The sequence below is a fragment of the Scyliorhinus canicula genome, chromosome 6 (genome assembly GCF_902713615.1).
Source record: "Scyliorhinus canicula chromosome 6, sScyCan1.1, whole genome shotgun sequence".
Taxonomy (NCBI): Eukaryota; Metazoa; Chordata; class Chondrichthyes; order Carcharhiniformes; family Scyliorhinidae; genus Scyliorhinus; species Scyliorhinus canicula.
This window is the reverse complement of record NC_052151.1, coordinates 199,746,501-199,762,996: the sequence shown is the minus strand read 5'-3', so window position 1 is coordinate 199,762,996 and position 16,496 is coordinate 199,746,501. Positions and strand designations below refer to the sequence as shown.

Here is a 16,496-nt window from a genome sequence, read left to right as displayed (position 1 = left end):
TGCCCGTCGATCTTCACCGTCGTCGACACGGTCGCGAGGTTGTGCGGTCGTGTCTGGTCGATCGTTACGGAGGCCAGGTGTGGTTGGTCGGCAGCGGTTGCAGGCGATGAGCAGCCCGATGAGGTGTCCGACAAGCAGGGATCCTGAGGCGGGAAAGATGGCGGCGTCCATGGGCCGCACATGGTCTGCGGGGAGGAAGATGGCAGCGCCCGGGGGTCGCACATGGGTTCGCCTGGGCAACCACAGCAACCGAGCGGGCCTGACACACAGCAGCAAAATGTCCTTTCTTACCACAGGCCTTGCAGAGTGTGCTCCGTGCCGGGCAGTGTTCATAGAATTTACAGAGCAGAAGGAGGCCATTCAGCCCATCGAGTCTGCACCGGCTCCTGGAATGAGCACCCTACCCAAAGTTAACACCTCCACCCTATCCCCATAACCCAGTAACCCCACCCAACACTAAGGGCAATTTTGGACACTATGGGCAATTTATCATGGCCAATCCACCTAACCCGCGCACCTTTGGACTGTGGGAGGAAACCGGAGCACCCGGAGGAAACCCACGCACACACGGGGAGAATGTGCATAGTCCAGACAGACAGTGACCCAGCCGGGAATCGAACCTGGGACCCTGGAGCTATGAAGCAATTGTGCTATCCACATTGCTGCTGTGCTGCCCTCCACAATGCTACCATGACTGTCCGCAGAAGTAGCACTTGGGTTGTGTGGTTGCCGCGTGGCGCAGGCCTGGGGTTGGCTGGGGGCGGTCACTGACGGGGTGCATGATGTCCAGGAGGGGTGGGCCGCGCGGTCGGGGGCATACGCTTGAATTTTGCGCGAGGCGACCGTGAGTGAGAGCGTTAGTTCCTTGGTCGCCACGAGGTCGAGGGTAGCCCCTTCTTAGAGTCGCTAGCGGATGTCGGCCGACTCTATGCCTGTAACGAACGCGTCTCTAAGTAAAAGGTCCGAATGTTCAGAGGCCGAGACGGCCTGGCAATCGCAGTCTCTCACTAGGATTTGGAGGGCACGCCAGAAATCCGCCACAGACTCACCGGGGAGTTGATGCCACGTGGCGAGGGGGTGCCTGGTGTAGATCCTGTTGGTCTGCTGCGTGTAGTTCTCCTTCAGTTGCGCCATGGCCTCAGCGTATGTCGACGCGTCCTGAATGAGGGGGAAGATGTCTGAGCTCAGGCGCGTGCAGAGGATCTGGAGCTTCTGTGCCTCTGAGGGTGGTTCAGTCGCAGATCCGATGTATGCCTCGAAGCTGCGTCCAAGCAAGCTGGCCAATGGGCGAAGGCCAGCTTGGCATGGTCTGCTTGAGGGTGCAGCTGCAGGCGATCAGGCTTGATGCGGAGATCCATCATTTAAAAATCTCTGCGTAATAAATTGATGCACTATCAATTACGACGAGACGAGAATAGAGAGTAATCGAGGCTTTATTACACAGAGATGTGGAGCCTCCCACAGCTGATGCCAAAATGGCTGCAGCTCGGAGAGCCCACACATTTACAGTACCGGTAGTACCTATGTATAAGTTGGGCAGTTGCTATCTAGAGGGGATGGCAGGGAAGGCAGTGCAATGTTCCTGCTGCAGAATGTTTGAGGTGAGGGACACCGTCAGTGTCCCTGCTGAATTCATCTGTGGGAAGTGCACCCATCTCCAGCTCCTTAGAAACCGCGTTAGAGAACTGGAGCTGGAGCTGGATGAACTTCGGATCATTCAGGGTGGTCATAGAAAGAAGCTTCAGGGATGTAGTTACTCTGAAGAATAAAGATAGATGGGTGACGGTGAGAGGGGCTGGGGGGGGGGGAAGCAGTCAGTATAGGGATCCCCTGTGGTCGTTCCCCTCAGGAACAAGTGTACCACTTTGGATACTGTTGGGGGGGGGGGGGACTTACCAGGGGTCAGCCATGGGGTACAGGTCTCTGGCACAGAGTCTGTCCCTGTTGCTCAGAAGGGAAGGGGGAGAGGAGTAGAGCATTAGTCATTGGAGACTCCATAGTTAGGGGGCTAGATAGGAGATTCTGTGGGAACGAGAGAGACTCGCGGTTGGTGTGTTGCCTCCCAGGTGCCAGGGTCCGTGATTTCTCAGATCGTGTTTTCGGGATCCTTAAGGGGGAGGGGGAGCAGCCCCAAGTTGTGGTCCATATAGGCAACAACGACATAGGTAGGAAAAGGGATAGGGATGTAAGGCAGGAATTGAGGGAGCTAGGGTGGAAACTGAGAGCTAGAACAAACAGAGTTATTATCTCTGCGTTGTTACCCGTGCCACGTGCTAGCGAGACGAGGGATAGGGAGCGAGAGCAGTTGAACACGTGGCTGCAGGAATGGTGCAGGAGGGAGGGTTTCCAATTCCTGGACAATTGGGGCTCATTCTGAGGTAGGTGGGACCTCTACAAACGGGATGGTCTACACCTGGACCAGAGGGGTACCAATATCCTGGGGGGGAGGTGTTTTCTAATGCTCGTCGGGAGGGTTTAAACTAGTTCAGTTGGGGATTGGGAACCTGAATTGTAGCTCCAGTATACAGGAGGTTGAGAGTAGTGAGGTCATGAGTAAGGTTTCAAAGTTGGCAGGAGTGTACCGGCAGGCAGGAAGGTGGTTTGAAGTGCGTCTACTTCAATGCCAGGAGCATCCGGAATAAGGTGGGTGAACTTGAGGCATGGGTTGGTACCTGGGACTTCGATGTTCTGGCCATTTCGGAGACATGGATAGAGCAGGGACAGGAATGGTTATTGCAGGTTCCGGGGTTTAGATATTTCAGTAAGTTCAGGGAAGGTGGTAAAAGAGGGGGAGGGGTGGCATTGTTAGTCAAGGACAGTATTACGGTGGCAGAAAGGACGTTTGATGAGGACTCGACTACTGAGGTAGTGTGGGCTGAGTTAAGATACAGGAAAGGAGGTCACCCTGTTAGGGCTTTTCTATAGGCCTCCGAAAAGTTCCAGAGATGTAGAGGAAAGAATTGCAAAGATGATTCTGGATAGGAGCGAAAGTAACAGGGTAGTTGTTATGGGGGACTTTAACTTTCCAAATATTGACTGGAAACGCTGTAGTTTGAGTACTTTAGATGGGTCCGTTTTTGTCCAATGTGTGCAGGAGGGTTTCCTGACGCAGTATGTAGATAGGCCTACAAGAGACGAGGCCACATTGGATTTGGTACTGGGTAATGAACCAGGACAGTTGCTAGATTTGGAGGTATGTGAGCACTTTGGTAATAGTGACCACAATTCAGTTACGTTCACTTTAACGATGGAAAGGGATAGGTATACACCGCAGGGCAAGAGTTATATCTGGGGGAAAGGCAATTATGATGCGATGAGGCAGGACTTAGGATGCATCGGCTGGAGAGGAAAACTGCAGGGGATGGACACAATGGAAATGTGGAGCTCGTTCAAGGAACAGCTACTGTGTGTCCTTGATAAGTATGTACCTGTCAGGCAGGGAGAATGTGGTTGAGTGAGGGAAGCGTGATTTACTAAAGTAGTTGAATCACTTGTCAAGAGGAAGGACAAGGCTTATGTAAAGATGAGACGTGAAGGTTCAGTTAGGGTGCTCGAGAGTTACAAGTTAGCTAGGAAGGACCTAAAGAGAGAGCTAAGATGGGCGAGGAGGGGACATGAGAAGTCTTTGGCAGGTAGGATCAAGGTTAACCCTAAAGCTTTCTATAGGTACGTCAGGAATAAAAGAATGACTAGGGTAAGAGAAGAGCCAGTCAAGGACAGTAGTGGGGAGTTGTGCGTAGAGTCCGAGGAGATAGGATAGGTGCTAAATGAGTATTTTTCGTCAGTATTCACACAGGAAAAAGACAATGTTGTCGAGGAGAATACTGAGATACAGGCTACTAGACTAGAAGGGCTTGAGGTTCATAAGGAGGAGGTGTTAGCGATTCTGGAAAGTGTGAAAATAGATAAGTCCCCAGGCCGGATGGGATGTATCCTAGGATTCTCTGGGAAGCTAGGGAGGAGATTGCTGAGCCTTTGGCTTTGATCTTTATGTCGTCATTGTCTACAGGAATAGTGCCAGAGGACTGGAGGATAGCAAATGTTGTCCCCTTGTACAAGAAGGGGAGTAGAGATAACCCCGGTGACTATAGACCAGTGAGCCTTACTTCTGTTGTGGGCAAAGTCTTGGAAAGGTTTAGAAGAGATAGGATTTATAATCATCTAGAAAGTTTAATTTGATTAGGGATAGTCAACACGGTTTTGTGAAGGGTAGGTCGTGCCTCACAAACCTTATTGAGTTATTTGAGAAGGTGACCAAACAGGTGGACGAGGGTAAAGCAGTTGATGTGGTGTATATGGATTTCAGTAAAGCATTTGATAAGGTTCCCCACGGTAGGCTATTGCAGAAAATACAGAGGCATGGGAGTCAGGGTGATTTGGCAGTTCAGTTACGAGTGGTGTACCACAAGGATCTGTTTTGGGGCCACTGCTGTTGGTCATTTGTATAAATGACCTGGAGGAGGGCGTAGAAGGATGGGTGAGTAAATTTTCAGATGACACTAAAGTCGGTGGAGTTGTAGACAGTGCACAAGGATGTTACAGGTTACAGAGGGACATAGATAAGCTGCAGAGCTGGGCTGAGAGGTGGCAAATGGAGTTTAATGTAGAAAAGTGTGAGGTGATTCATTTTGGAAGGAGTAACAGGAAGACAGAGTACTGGGCTAATGGCAAGATTCTTGGTAGTGTGGATGAGCAAGAGAGATCTCGGTGTCCATGTACATAGATCCCTGAAAGTTGCCACCCAGGTTGATAGGGTTGTTAAGAAGGCGTACGGTGTGTTAGCTTTTATTGGTAGAGGGATTGAGTTTCAGAGCCATGAGGTCATGTTGCAGCTGCACAAAACTCTGGTGCGGCTGCATTTGGAGTATTGTGTGCAGTTCTGGTCGCCGCATTATAGGAAGGATGTGGAAGCATTGGAAAGGGTTCAGAGGAGATTTACAAGGATATTGCCTGGTATGGAGGGAAGATTTATGAGGACAGGCTGAGGGACTTGAGGCTGTTTTCATTAGAGAGAAGAAGGTTAAGAGGTGACTTAATTGAGGCATACAAGATGATCAGAGGGTTAGATAGGGTGGTCAGTGAGAGCCTTTTTCCTCGGATGGTGATGTCCAACACGAGGGGACATAGCTTTAAATTGAGGGGAGATAGATATAGGACAGATATCAGAGGTAGGTTCTTTACTCAGAGAGTAGTAAGGGCGTGGAATGCCCTGCCTGCAACAGTAGTGGACTCACCAACACTAAACGCATTCAAATGGTCATTGGATAGACATATGGACGATAAGGGAATAGTGTAGAGGGACTTTAGAGTCTTTTCACAGGACGGCGCAACATCGAGGGCCGAAGGGCCTGTACTGCGCTGTAATGTTCCATTCTATGTTCTACTCCGCCTACTGGGTGGCAGGGAGGGATCTACCCCCGTACCTGTAGTACAGGGGCCTTACCGTAATACCATCGTATGCAGTATATAATTCAACAGTGGTGACTACCACACTACTGCAAAGCACTATACCTACAACTCAACAACCAGAAACACTACAGACAGTGACCCGCAGATCCGACCAAGGAACAAATTCGTCAACTCAACAGACTGATCAAGACCTTGGATCCAGACCTTCAGAGCACCCTACGTGCTCTCATCCCACGTACTCCCCGCGTTGGAGATCTCTACTGCCTCCCGAAAATACACAAGGCCAACACACCAGGCCGTCCTATTGTTTCAGGCAATGGGACCCTGTGGAGAACCTCTCTGGCTGCATCGAGGGCATCTGGAAACTCATCGTACAAGGCAAGCCCAGCTTCTGCCACGACACGACGGACTTCCTACAGAAACTCAGCACCCATGGACCAGTTGAACCAGGAACATTCCTCGTCACAATGGATGTCTCGGCACTCTACACCAGCATCCCCCATGACGACAGAATTGCTGCAACAGCCTCAGTCCTCAACACCGACAACTGCCAATCTCCAGACGCAATCCAGCAACATCCGCTTCATTCTGGATCACAACGTCTTCACCTTCGACAACAAGTTCTTCATCCAGACGCACGGAACAGCCATGGGGACCAAATTCACACCTCAATATGCCAACATTTTCATGCACAAGATTGAACAAGACTTCCTCACCGCACAGGACCTTCAACCGACGTTATACACCAGATACATTGTGACATTATTTTTCCTTTGGACCCACGGCGAGACATCACTGAAACGACTACACGATGACATCAGTAAGTTGCATCCCACCATCAGACTCACCATGGACTACTCTCCAATATCAGTTGCATTCTTGGACACACTCATCTCCATCAAGGACGGTCACCTCAGCACTTCGCTTTACCGCAAGCCCACGGATAACCTCACGATACTCCACTTCCCCAGCTTCCACCCTAAACACATTAAAGAAGCCATCCCCTATGGACAAGCCCTCCGTATACACAGGATCTGCTCAGACAAGGAGGAGCGTAGTAGACATCTACAGATGCTGAAAGATGCCCTCGTACGAATGGAATATGACACTCGACTCATCGATCGACAGTTCCAAAGCGCCACAGCGAAAACCGCACCAACCTCCTCAGAAGACAAACACGGGACACAACCGACAGAATACCCTTCGTCGTCCAGTACTTTCCCGGAGCGGAGAAACTATGACAACTTCTTCGCAGCCTTCAACACGTCATCGATGAAGATGAACATCTTGCCAAGGTCATCCCCACACCCCCACTACTTGCCTTCAAACAACCGCGCAACCTCAAACAGACCATTGTGTGCAGCAAACTACCCAGCCTTCAGAACAGCGACCACAACACCACACAACCCTGCCATGGCAATCTCTGCAAGACGTGCTAGATCATCAACATGGATACCACCATTACACGTGAGAACACCACTCACCAAGTACGCGGTACATACTCCTGTGACTTGGCCAACGTTGTCTTCCTCATACGCTGCAGGAAAGGATGTCCCGAAGCGTGGTACATTGGCGAGACCCTGCAGACGCTGTGACAGTGAATGAATGGACATCGTGCGACAATCACCACGCAGGAATGTTCCCTTCCAGTCAGGGAACACTTCAGCAGTCAACGGCATTCAGCCTCTGATCTCCAGGCAAGATTAGGGAACCATGGATGACGGGTGAAATTGTGAGACTAGCTAAGATGAAAAAGGAAGCATACATAAGATCTAGGCGACTTAAAACTGTTAAAGCTTTGGAGGAATATCGGGAAAGTAGGACAAATCTCAAACGCACAATAAAGAGAGTTAAAAGGGGTCATGAAATATCTTTGGCTAACAGGGTTAAGGAAAACCCCAAAGCCTTTTATTCGTATATAAGGAGCAAGAGGGTAACTAGAGAAAGGATTGGCCCACTCAAAGACAAAAGAGGGAATTTATGCGTGGACTCAGAGGAAATGGGTGAGATTCTTAATGAGTACTTTGCATCGGTATTCACAAAGGAGAGGGACATGTCGGATGTTGAGGCTAGGGATGGATGTTTAAATACTCTAGGCCATGTCGACATAAGGAAGAGGGAAGTTTTGGGTATTCTAAAAGGCATTAAGGTGGACAAGTCCCCAGGTCCGGATGGGATGTATCCCAGGTTGCTGAGGAAAGCGAGGGTCGAAATAGCTGGGGCCTTAACAGATATCTTTGCAGCTTCCTTGAGCACGGGTGAGGTCCCGGAGGACTGGAGAATTGCTAATGTTGTCCCCTTAAGAAGGGTAGCAGGGATAATCCAGGGAATTATAGACCTGTGAGCTTGACGTCAGTGGTAGGCAAACTGTTGGAGAAGATACTGAGGGATAGGATCTATTCACATCTGGAAGAAAATAGACTTAACAGTGATAAGCAGCATGGTTTTGTGCAGGGAAGGTCATGCCTAACAAACCTAATAGAATTCTTTGAGGAAATGACAAAGTTGATTGATGAGGGAAGGGCTGTAGGTGTCATATACATGGACTTTAGTAACGCGTTTGATAAGGTTCCCCATGGTAGGCTGATGGAGAAAGTGAAGTCGTATGGGGTTCAGGGTGTACTAGCTAGATGGATAAAGAACTGGCTGGGCAACAGGAGACAGAGAGTAGTGGTGGAAGGGAGTGTCTCAAAATGGAGAAGGGTGACTAGTGGTGTTCCACAGGGATCCGTGCTCGGACCACTGTTGTTTGTGATATACATAAATGGTCTGGACGAAGGTATAGGTGGTCTCATTAGCAAGTTTGCAGATGATACTAAGATTGGTGGAGTTGCAGATAGCGAGAGGAACTGTCAGAGAATACAGCAAAATATAGATAGATTGGAGAGTTGGGCAGAGAAATGGCAGATGGAGTTCAATCCAGGCAAATGCGAGGTGATGCATTTTGGAAGATCCAATTCAAGAGCGGACTATATGGTCAATGGAAGGGTCTTGGGGAAAATTGATGTACAGAGAGATCTGGGAGTTCAGGTCCATTGTACCCTGAAGGTGGCAACGCACGTTGATAGAGTGGTCAAGAAGGCATACAGCATGCTTGCCTTCATCGGACGGGATACTGAGTACAAGAGTCGGAGGTCATGTTACAGTTGTATAGGACTTTGGTTAGGCCACATTTGGAATACTGCGTGCAGTTCTGGTCGCCACATTACCAGAAGGATGTGGATGCTTTAGAGAGGGTGCAGAGGAGGTTCACCAGGATGTTGCCTGGTATGGAGGGTGCTAGCTATGAAGAAAGGTTGAGTAGATTAGGATTGTTTTCACTGGAAAGACGGAGGTTGAGGGGGGACCTGATTGGGTCTACAAAATTGTGAGAGGTATGGACAGGGTGGACAGCAACAAGCTTTTTCCCAGAGTGGGGGTGTCAATTACAAGGGGTCACAATTTCAAGGTGAGAGTTGGAAAGTTTAAGGGAGATGTGCGTGGAAAGTTTTTTACGCAGAGGGTGGTGGTGCCTGGAACGCTTTGCCAGCGGAGGTGGTAGAGGTGGGCACGATAGCATCATTTAAGATGCATCTGGACAGATATATGAATGGGCGGGAACAGAGGGAAGTAGATCCTTGGAAAATAGGCGACAGGTTTAGATAAAGGATCTGGATCGGCGCAGGCTGGGAGGGCCGAAGGGCCTGTTCCTGTGCTGTAATTTTATTTGTTCTTTGTCCCTTTCTCTCTCTCTCTCTTGTTGGGCTCTCTCGGTCTCTGTCTCAATCTCTCTCATTTTCTCTCTGTCCCTCTCCCTCCATTTATCCCCGTCTCTCTCATTCTCCCTATCTCTGTGAGAGATTGAATTCAGAGCTACTCTTTCGCTCAGTCACACAAACAGCTGCTGAACTCTCCTCCCACTTTTTCTGCATTGTTTACTGCCTTCGGAGATTCGCTTCTGTGCTCCCAGCACAATAGGGGCCCAGTGTGTTATGTTAATCTCTTGCCTCCGTGAACATTGCCATTTCAAAGTTCTTATCCCACAGAATACTTGTCATATTCTTGCACTTCACCCAGTTAACTGTTTGACAGCAACTGCTGAATCTGCCCTCTGATTGTATGTTGTCTGACCTGGGTATACTGACTGACCCCAGAACTGTGCATAGCGCTCAAAGTGTGGTCTAACCGAGGGCTATGGAGACCAGAACTGTGCAAAGTGCTCCCTCAGTACTGACCCTCTGACAGTGCAGCACTCCCTCAGTACTGACCCTCTGACAGTGCAGCACTCCCTCCGTACTGACCCTCTGACAGTGCAGCACTCCCTCAGTACTGACCCTCTGACAGTGCAGCGCAACGTCAGTACTGACCCTCTCTGACAGTGCAGCACTCCCTCAGTACTGACCCTCTGACAGTGCAGCGCTCCCTCAGTACTGACCCTGACAGTGCAGCACTCCCTCAGTACTGACCCTCTGACAGTGCAGCACTCCCTCAGTACTGACCCTCTGACAGTGCAGCGCTCCCTTAGTACTGACCCTCTGACAGTGCAGCACTCCCTCACTACTGACCCTCTGACAGTGCAGAGTTCACTCATTACTGACCCTCTGACAGTGCAGCACTCCCTCAGTACTGACCCTCTGACAGTGCAGCACTCCCTCAGTACTGACCCTCTGACAGTGCAGCACTCCCTCAGTACTGACCCTCTGACAGTGCAGCGCTCCCTCAGTACTGACCTTCTGACAGTGCGGCATCCCTCAGTACTGACCCTCTGACAGTGCAGCACTCCCTCAGTACTGACCCTCTGACAGTGCAGCGCTCCCTCAGTACTGACCTTCTGACAGTGCGGCATCCCTCAGTACTGACCCTCTGACAGTGCAGTACTCCCTCAGTACTGACCCAGTACAGTGCAACACTCCCTCAGTACTGACCCTCTGACAGTGCAGCACTCCCTCAGCATTGACCCTCTGACATTGCAGCACTCCCTCAGTACTGACCCTCTGACAGTGCAGCACTCCCTCAGTACTGACCCTCTGACAGTGCAGCACTCCCTCAGTACTGACCTTCTGACAGTGCAGCACTCCCTCAGTACTGACCCTCTGACAGTGCAGCACTCCCTCAGTACTGACCCTCTGACAGTGCAGCACTCCCTCAGCACTGACCCTCTGACAGTGCAGCACTCCCTCAGTACTGACCCTCTGACAGTGCAGCCCAACGTCAGTACTGACCCTCTGACAGTGCAGCACTCCCTCAGTACTGACCCTCTGACAGTGCAGCACTCCCTCAGTACTGAACCTCTGACAGTGCAGCACTCCCTCAGTACTGACCCTCTGACAGTGCAGCACTCCCTCAGTACTGACCCTCTAACAGTGCAGCGCTCCCTCAGTACTGACCCTCTGACAGTGCGGCACTCCCTCAGTACTGACCCTCTGACAGTGAAGCGCTCCCTCAGTACTGACCCTCTGACAGTGCAGCACTCCCTCAGCACTGACCCTCTGACAGTGCAGCATTCCCTCAGTACTGACCCTCTGACAGTGCAGCGCTCCCTCAGCACTGACTCTCTGACAGTACAGCGGTCCCTCAGTACTGACTCTCTGACGGTGCAGCTCCCTCAGTACTGACCCTCTGACAGTGCAGCACTCCCTCAGCCATAATTTTATCAAATGTCGGACTGGCTCCAAGGGCTGAATAACTCATGCTCCTAATCTGTCCATTCATGTGCCAGCCTGTAGACTACCCCGTGCAATAAGATGGAACCTTTTCTGTTCCTGAGCTCCAGCTCCATGGAATCTGTCCTGCACTCCTCTGGAATATCGAGTGGAATTTTCTGCATTCCCCAGTGGTTAGGTGGTAGGAATGGATCACTGAAGCATGGAGGAGGGGACAGCATGTTAGGATGCATCTTCCCGTTCCCATCCGGAGCAGGGAATGGGGGAGATGGCAGTGCGGCAATATCCCGGCAATGTCCCGGACTAGTAATCCAGCGGCCGGCTTAATCCTCTGGGTGCGTGGGTTCAAATCCCACCCTTGAATTCAATTCAATTCTTGTAATCTGGAAAATAAAGCTATTCTCAGTAATGATGACAATGTGACCATTGTCGATTGTTAGAAAAACCCACCTGGATTGACTAATGTGCCTTTGAGGGTAAGGAAATATGCCGTCCTTACCCGGTCCTGCCTACACACGACTCCAGACCCGCAGCAATGTGTTGGACTCTTCGTCTCTCTCAGTTCAAGGGAAATTAGGGGTATGCAATAAATTCTGGCTTTGCTGCCAACGCCCCTACAACCCCCGTGACCATCCCCCCCCCATCGACCCTTCCAATCCCCCTGCCGCCCTCACTCACCTCTGGCCCGACAACCAGCCATGAGCACCGGGGTGGGGGGGGGGGGGGGTTGGGGGGCATAATTCCTTTCCAGGGAGTGGGGTATTTAACATGCAATGCCAGCGGACGTTCCCAGAAAGTGGCGAAGTGGGCCCCTCGCTGGCTGTCCACTCTGAAGTCTGCCCGCCCCCTCTCTGTCTCCCCTTAATTGGTAAAAAATAATTGGCTACTCTAAATTTATTTAAAAAAAAGAAAAAGTATGTTCAAGGCTGAGATAGGTTTTTAATCAGTAAGAGAATCAGGAATTATGGGGATAGGGCGGGTGAATGGAGTTGAGGATTATCATTTCAAATCAGTCACATTCAATGGGCCGGATGGCCTACTTCTGCTCTTACGTCTTATGTCTCCTCTTACTTGTCTGTCCATTCTACCAGCCTATCTGTTACAGTCGATCGGTATCGTCCTCTTTGTTTGCTCCAAGTTGGGCAGATTTTGAAATTTACTATGTATTCCAGTATCAAATCCCAGATTCATCCCCATGACAATGGCCGCCTCCTTCAAAAAGGCAGAGGCAAGTCAAAGGGACACTGACGGTAGGAAAATTGTAGATGACAGAGTGGCGACCCTGAGGGGGGACTCACGGACAAGCGCCAACCCCAGAAAGGGAACGAGTTAAGATCCAGACCAATCAGAAACTTCCTTCGAAAAGAGACATTGACGTTCCCACGGATACCGGAACGCTCACTGCTGGACAGACATCTGACCCAGGAGGATAGTGAACTAGGGGATAGTAACTGTGTGGACATGTACGGACAGATACTAGAAGATGTACGCACACCCCTTGACGAGACACGGGAGAAGTGGGAGGAGGAAGGGGGCATGGAGGTAGGGGGAGGACTCTGGATCGAAACACTGGACAGGGTGAAATCCACCTCCACATGCGCAGGGCTGAGCCTTAACCGGCTAATGGTGGTGCACAAGGCGCACTTAACCAGAACAAAAATGAGTGGGTTCTTCCTGAAGGTGGAGGACAAATGTGAGCGGTGCCAGGGAGGCCCGGCCAACCACACTCACATAGAACATAGAACAGTACAGCACAGAACAGAACAGGCCCTTCGGCCCTCGATGCTGTGCCGAGCAATGATCACCCTACTTAAACCCACGTAACCCGTATACCCGTAACCCAACAATCCCCCCATTAACCTTACACTACGGGCAATTTAGCCTGGCCAATCCACCTAACCCGCACATCTTTGGACTGTGGGAGGAAACCGGAGCACCCGGAGGAAACCCACGCACACACGGGGAGGACGTGCAGACTCCGCACAGACAGTGACCCAGCCGGGAATCGAACCTGGGACCCTGGAGCTGTGAAGCATTGATGCTAACCACCATGCTACCGTGCTGCCCCATGTTCTGGTCAGGTTCTGGACAGCCTTCTTTGAGGCCATGTCCAAGGTGTTGAGGGTGAGGGTGGAGCCGTGCCCACACGTGATGGTCTTCGGGGTACCAGAAGAGTCACAACTCTTCATGGAGAGAAGGGCTGATGTCCCAACCTTTGCCTCCCTGATGGCCCGTCGAAGACTCCTGCTCGGCTGGCGATCAGCAGTGCCATCCAAGGCCGCAGCCTGGCTGTCCGATCTGGAAGAGTTTCTCAAATTGGAGAAAACAAAATACATCATCCAGAGTTCAGGGGAAGGCTTCTACAAGGCGTTAAGGCTATTCACCAGCCTGTTCCAAGAGATGCTGGTGACCAGCAACTGATAAGTCAAGTGTGTGGGGGGGAGGGGGGGGACGGAGAAACAAGAAGAGAGAGAGGAAAAGAGGGGGGATCAGGGGGGGAGGGGGAAGGAAGTGGGAAGGAATGGGGGAAATGAGGTGGAGGGGACATCAAGTAAAACTAATCAAGTAGTAGCTGATAGAATTTTAGGGTGTACATTCTGATCAGGCCCAAACAGTTAGTACCAAGTTTTCACCTGTACTATTTTAACATGCGGAGCCTTGAATTAGTTCTGAAGACGGAAGCAGGTCTCTTGATGGCTTAGTCAATGGGACCTGGAGGTTGAAACGATGAATCAATCTGAGAGGCGATGACAGAGGCTGCGGTCACAGTTTTTCAAGAAGACACAGGGTAAACCTGGTGACTCTGGACCAGCTATTCTGACGATGGCCATGAGCAAAATCTTCAAATCCATGATTCAGTCTGTGTTGCTGTCTAGCCTCCCCGTGAGCAGCGATCCCCACCTCAGGTTTCCCTTTGCCTTTATTTGCCTTTCCTTCAAACCTGTTCTTAAATATTGATTGGTCTCTGCTTTAATAATTAACACCCTGTGTAAAAGAATGTGAAGAGAGGCTGGTTAAACTGGGTTTGTTTCCCTCAGAATAGAGAAGGCTGGGGGAGGGAGGGGAATCTCATTGATGTGTACAAAATTATACAGGACATCGAGAGGGTGGATAGGAAGAGACCGATAATCATAATTATTGTCCCCAGTTGGCTTCCATTAACACCGCAATGAAGTTACTGTGTAAAACCCCTAGTCGCCACATTCCGGCGCCTGTTCCGGGTACACAGAGGGAGAATTCAGAATGTCCAATTCACCTAGCAGCACGTCTTTCGGGACTTGTGGGAGGAAACCGGAGCACCCGGAGGCAACCCACACGCAAACTCGTGCAAGACAGTGACCCAAGGGAATCGAACCCAAGTTCCTGGTTCAGTGAAGCAAAGTGCTAACCAATGTGCTAACCTGCTGCCTGTGCGGTAGAGGGGTCAATAACCAAGGGCATAGATTTAAGATAAGGGACAGGAGATTTAGAGGGAATTTGAGGAAAACCCTTTTGACCCAGAGGGTGGTGGGGAATCTGGAACTCGCTGTCTGAAAGGGTGGTAGAGGCAGGAACCCTCACAACATTTAAGAATCATTTAGATGAACGCTTGAAATGCCACAGCTACACAAAGCTACGGACCATGGAAAATGGGATTAGAATAGAGAGGTGCTTGATGGCCAGCACAGATGTGATGGCCTCTTTCTGTGCTGTAAAACTCTAAAATTTAATGACTCTCCTCTGATTGCAGAACACAGAGCAAGTAGGGAGCCAGGAGGGACAAGCAATGGGGACGCACACAGCCGTGACCACAATAACAATACCAAGATAGACACAAATACGTTCGAGTCCCAGGAGGCAGCAGGTACATAACCAAATTATTGCTGTAACAGCAACTGACCACCAGGGGCACAAAAACAGGGGCCCACACACATAGATTAGGGCAGCACGGTAGCATTGTGGATAGCACAATGGCTTCACAGCTCCAGGGTCCCAGGTTCGATTCCGGCTTGGGTCACTGTCTGTGCGGAGTCTGCACATCCTCTCCGTGTGTGCGTGGGTTTCCTTCGGGTGCTCCGGTTTCCTCCCACAGTCCAAAGATGTGCAGGTTAGGTGGATTGGCCATGATAAATTGTCCTTAATATCCAAAATTGCCCTTAGTGTTGGGTGGGGTTACTGGGTTATTGGGATAGGGTGGAGGTGTTGAACTTGGGTAGGGTGCTCTTTCCAAGAGCCGGTGAAGACTCGATGGGCCGAATGGCCTCCTTCTGCACTGTAAATTCTATGAACATGTAAGTTAAGGACAGAAAATGTCCTTCCCTAAAGGATATTAGTGAACTAGATGAGTTCAATTGACCCCATCTTCCGATTAGGAATGTTACAGCCTCCGGACTTAACTTTGAGTTCAACAACTTCAGACTGTGAACTTTCTCCTGCACCTTCACGCCCCCCCCCCCGCCCCGCCCCCGCCCCAGCCCCCGCCCCAGCCCCACACTTTTCTTATTTTTATCAATTTATTTTCATATCATAGTATTTACAGTGCAGAGGGAGGCCGTTTGGCCCATCGAGTCTGCACCGACCCTTGGAAAGAGCACACTACTTAAACCCACACCTCCACCCTATCCCCGTAATCCAGTAATCCCACCTAACCTTTTTTTTCGACATGAAGGATAATTTTATCATGACCAATCCACCTAACCTGCACATCTTTGGACTATGGGAGGAAACCGGAGCACCCGGAGGAAACCCACGCAGCCACGGGGAGAACGTGCAGACTCCGCACAGACAGTGACCCAGGAATCGAACCTGGGACCCTGTAGCTGAGAAGCAACCGTGCTAACCACTGTGCTACAATGCTGCCCATTTCTTCCATTGATCTGTTTTCCCCCTTACCATTGTTTCCCCCCCCCCTCCCCCACCCCATTTGGACCATCTGTTCCCTCTTCCAAGTTGCTCGTTGACTCACTGCTCACCTTTCTTCTACCATTCACACCTTCTAATCTCGTTATGTGCCACTACCAGCTCCCTTCTTAACCTTAATCACCTTCATTTACATTCCTTTTGACTTTCTGTCCACGCGATAGAACATAGAACAGTACATAGAACAGTACAGCACAGAACAGGCCCTTCAGCCCTCAATGTTGTGCCGAGCCATGATCACCCTACTCAAACCCACGTATCCACCCTATACCCGTAACCCAACAACCCCCCCCTTAACCTTACATTTATTAGGACACCACGGGCAATTTAGCATGGCCAATCCACCTAACCCGCACATCTTTGGACTGTGGGAGGAAACCGGAGCACCCGGAGGAAGCCCACGCACACACGGGGAGGACGTGCAGACTCCACACAGACAGTGACCCAGCCGGGAATCGAACCTGGGACCTTGGAGCTGCGAAGCATTTATGCTAACCACCATGCTACCCTGCTGCCCCATCTGTGTCAACTCCACCTATCGCTGGG

The 16,496-nt window shown here is 50.6% G+C and overlaps 1 pseudogene; it reads right to left on the bottom strand.

Annotated features, from left to right (window-relative positions):
* Positions 1-9,220, bottom strand: part of LOC119966944 — a 46,387-nt pseudogene extending 37,167 nt beyond the window's left edge.
* Between the last annotated feature and the right edge of the window lie 7,276 nt (positions 9,221-16,496).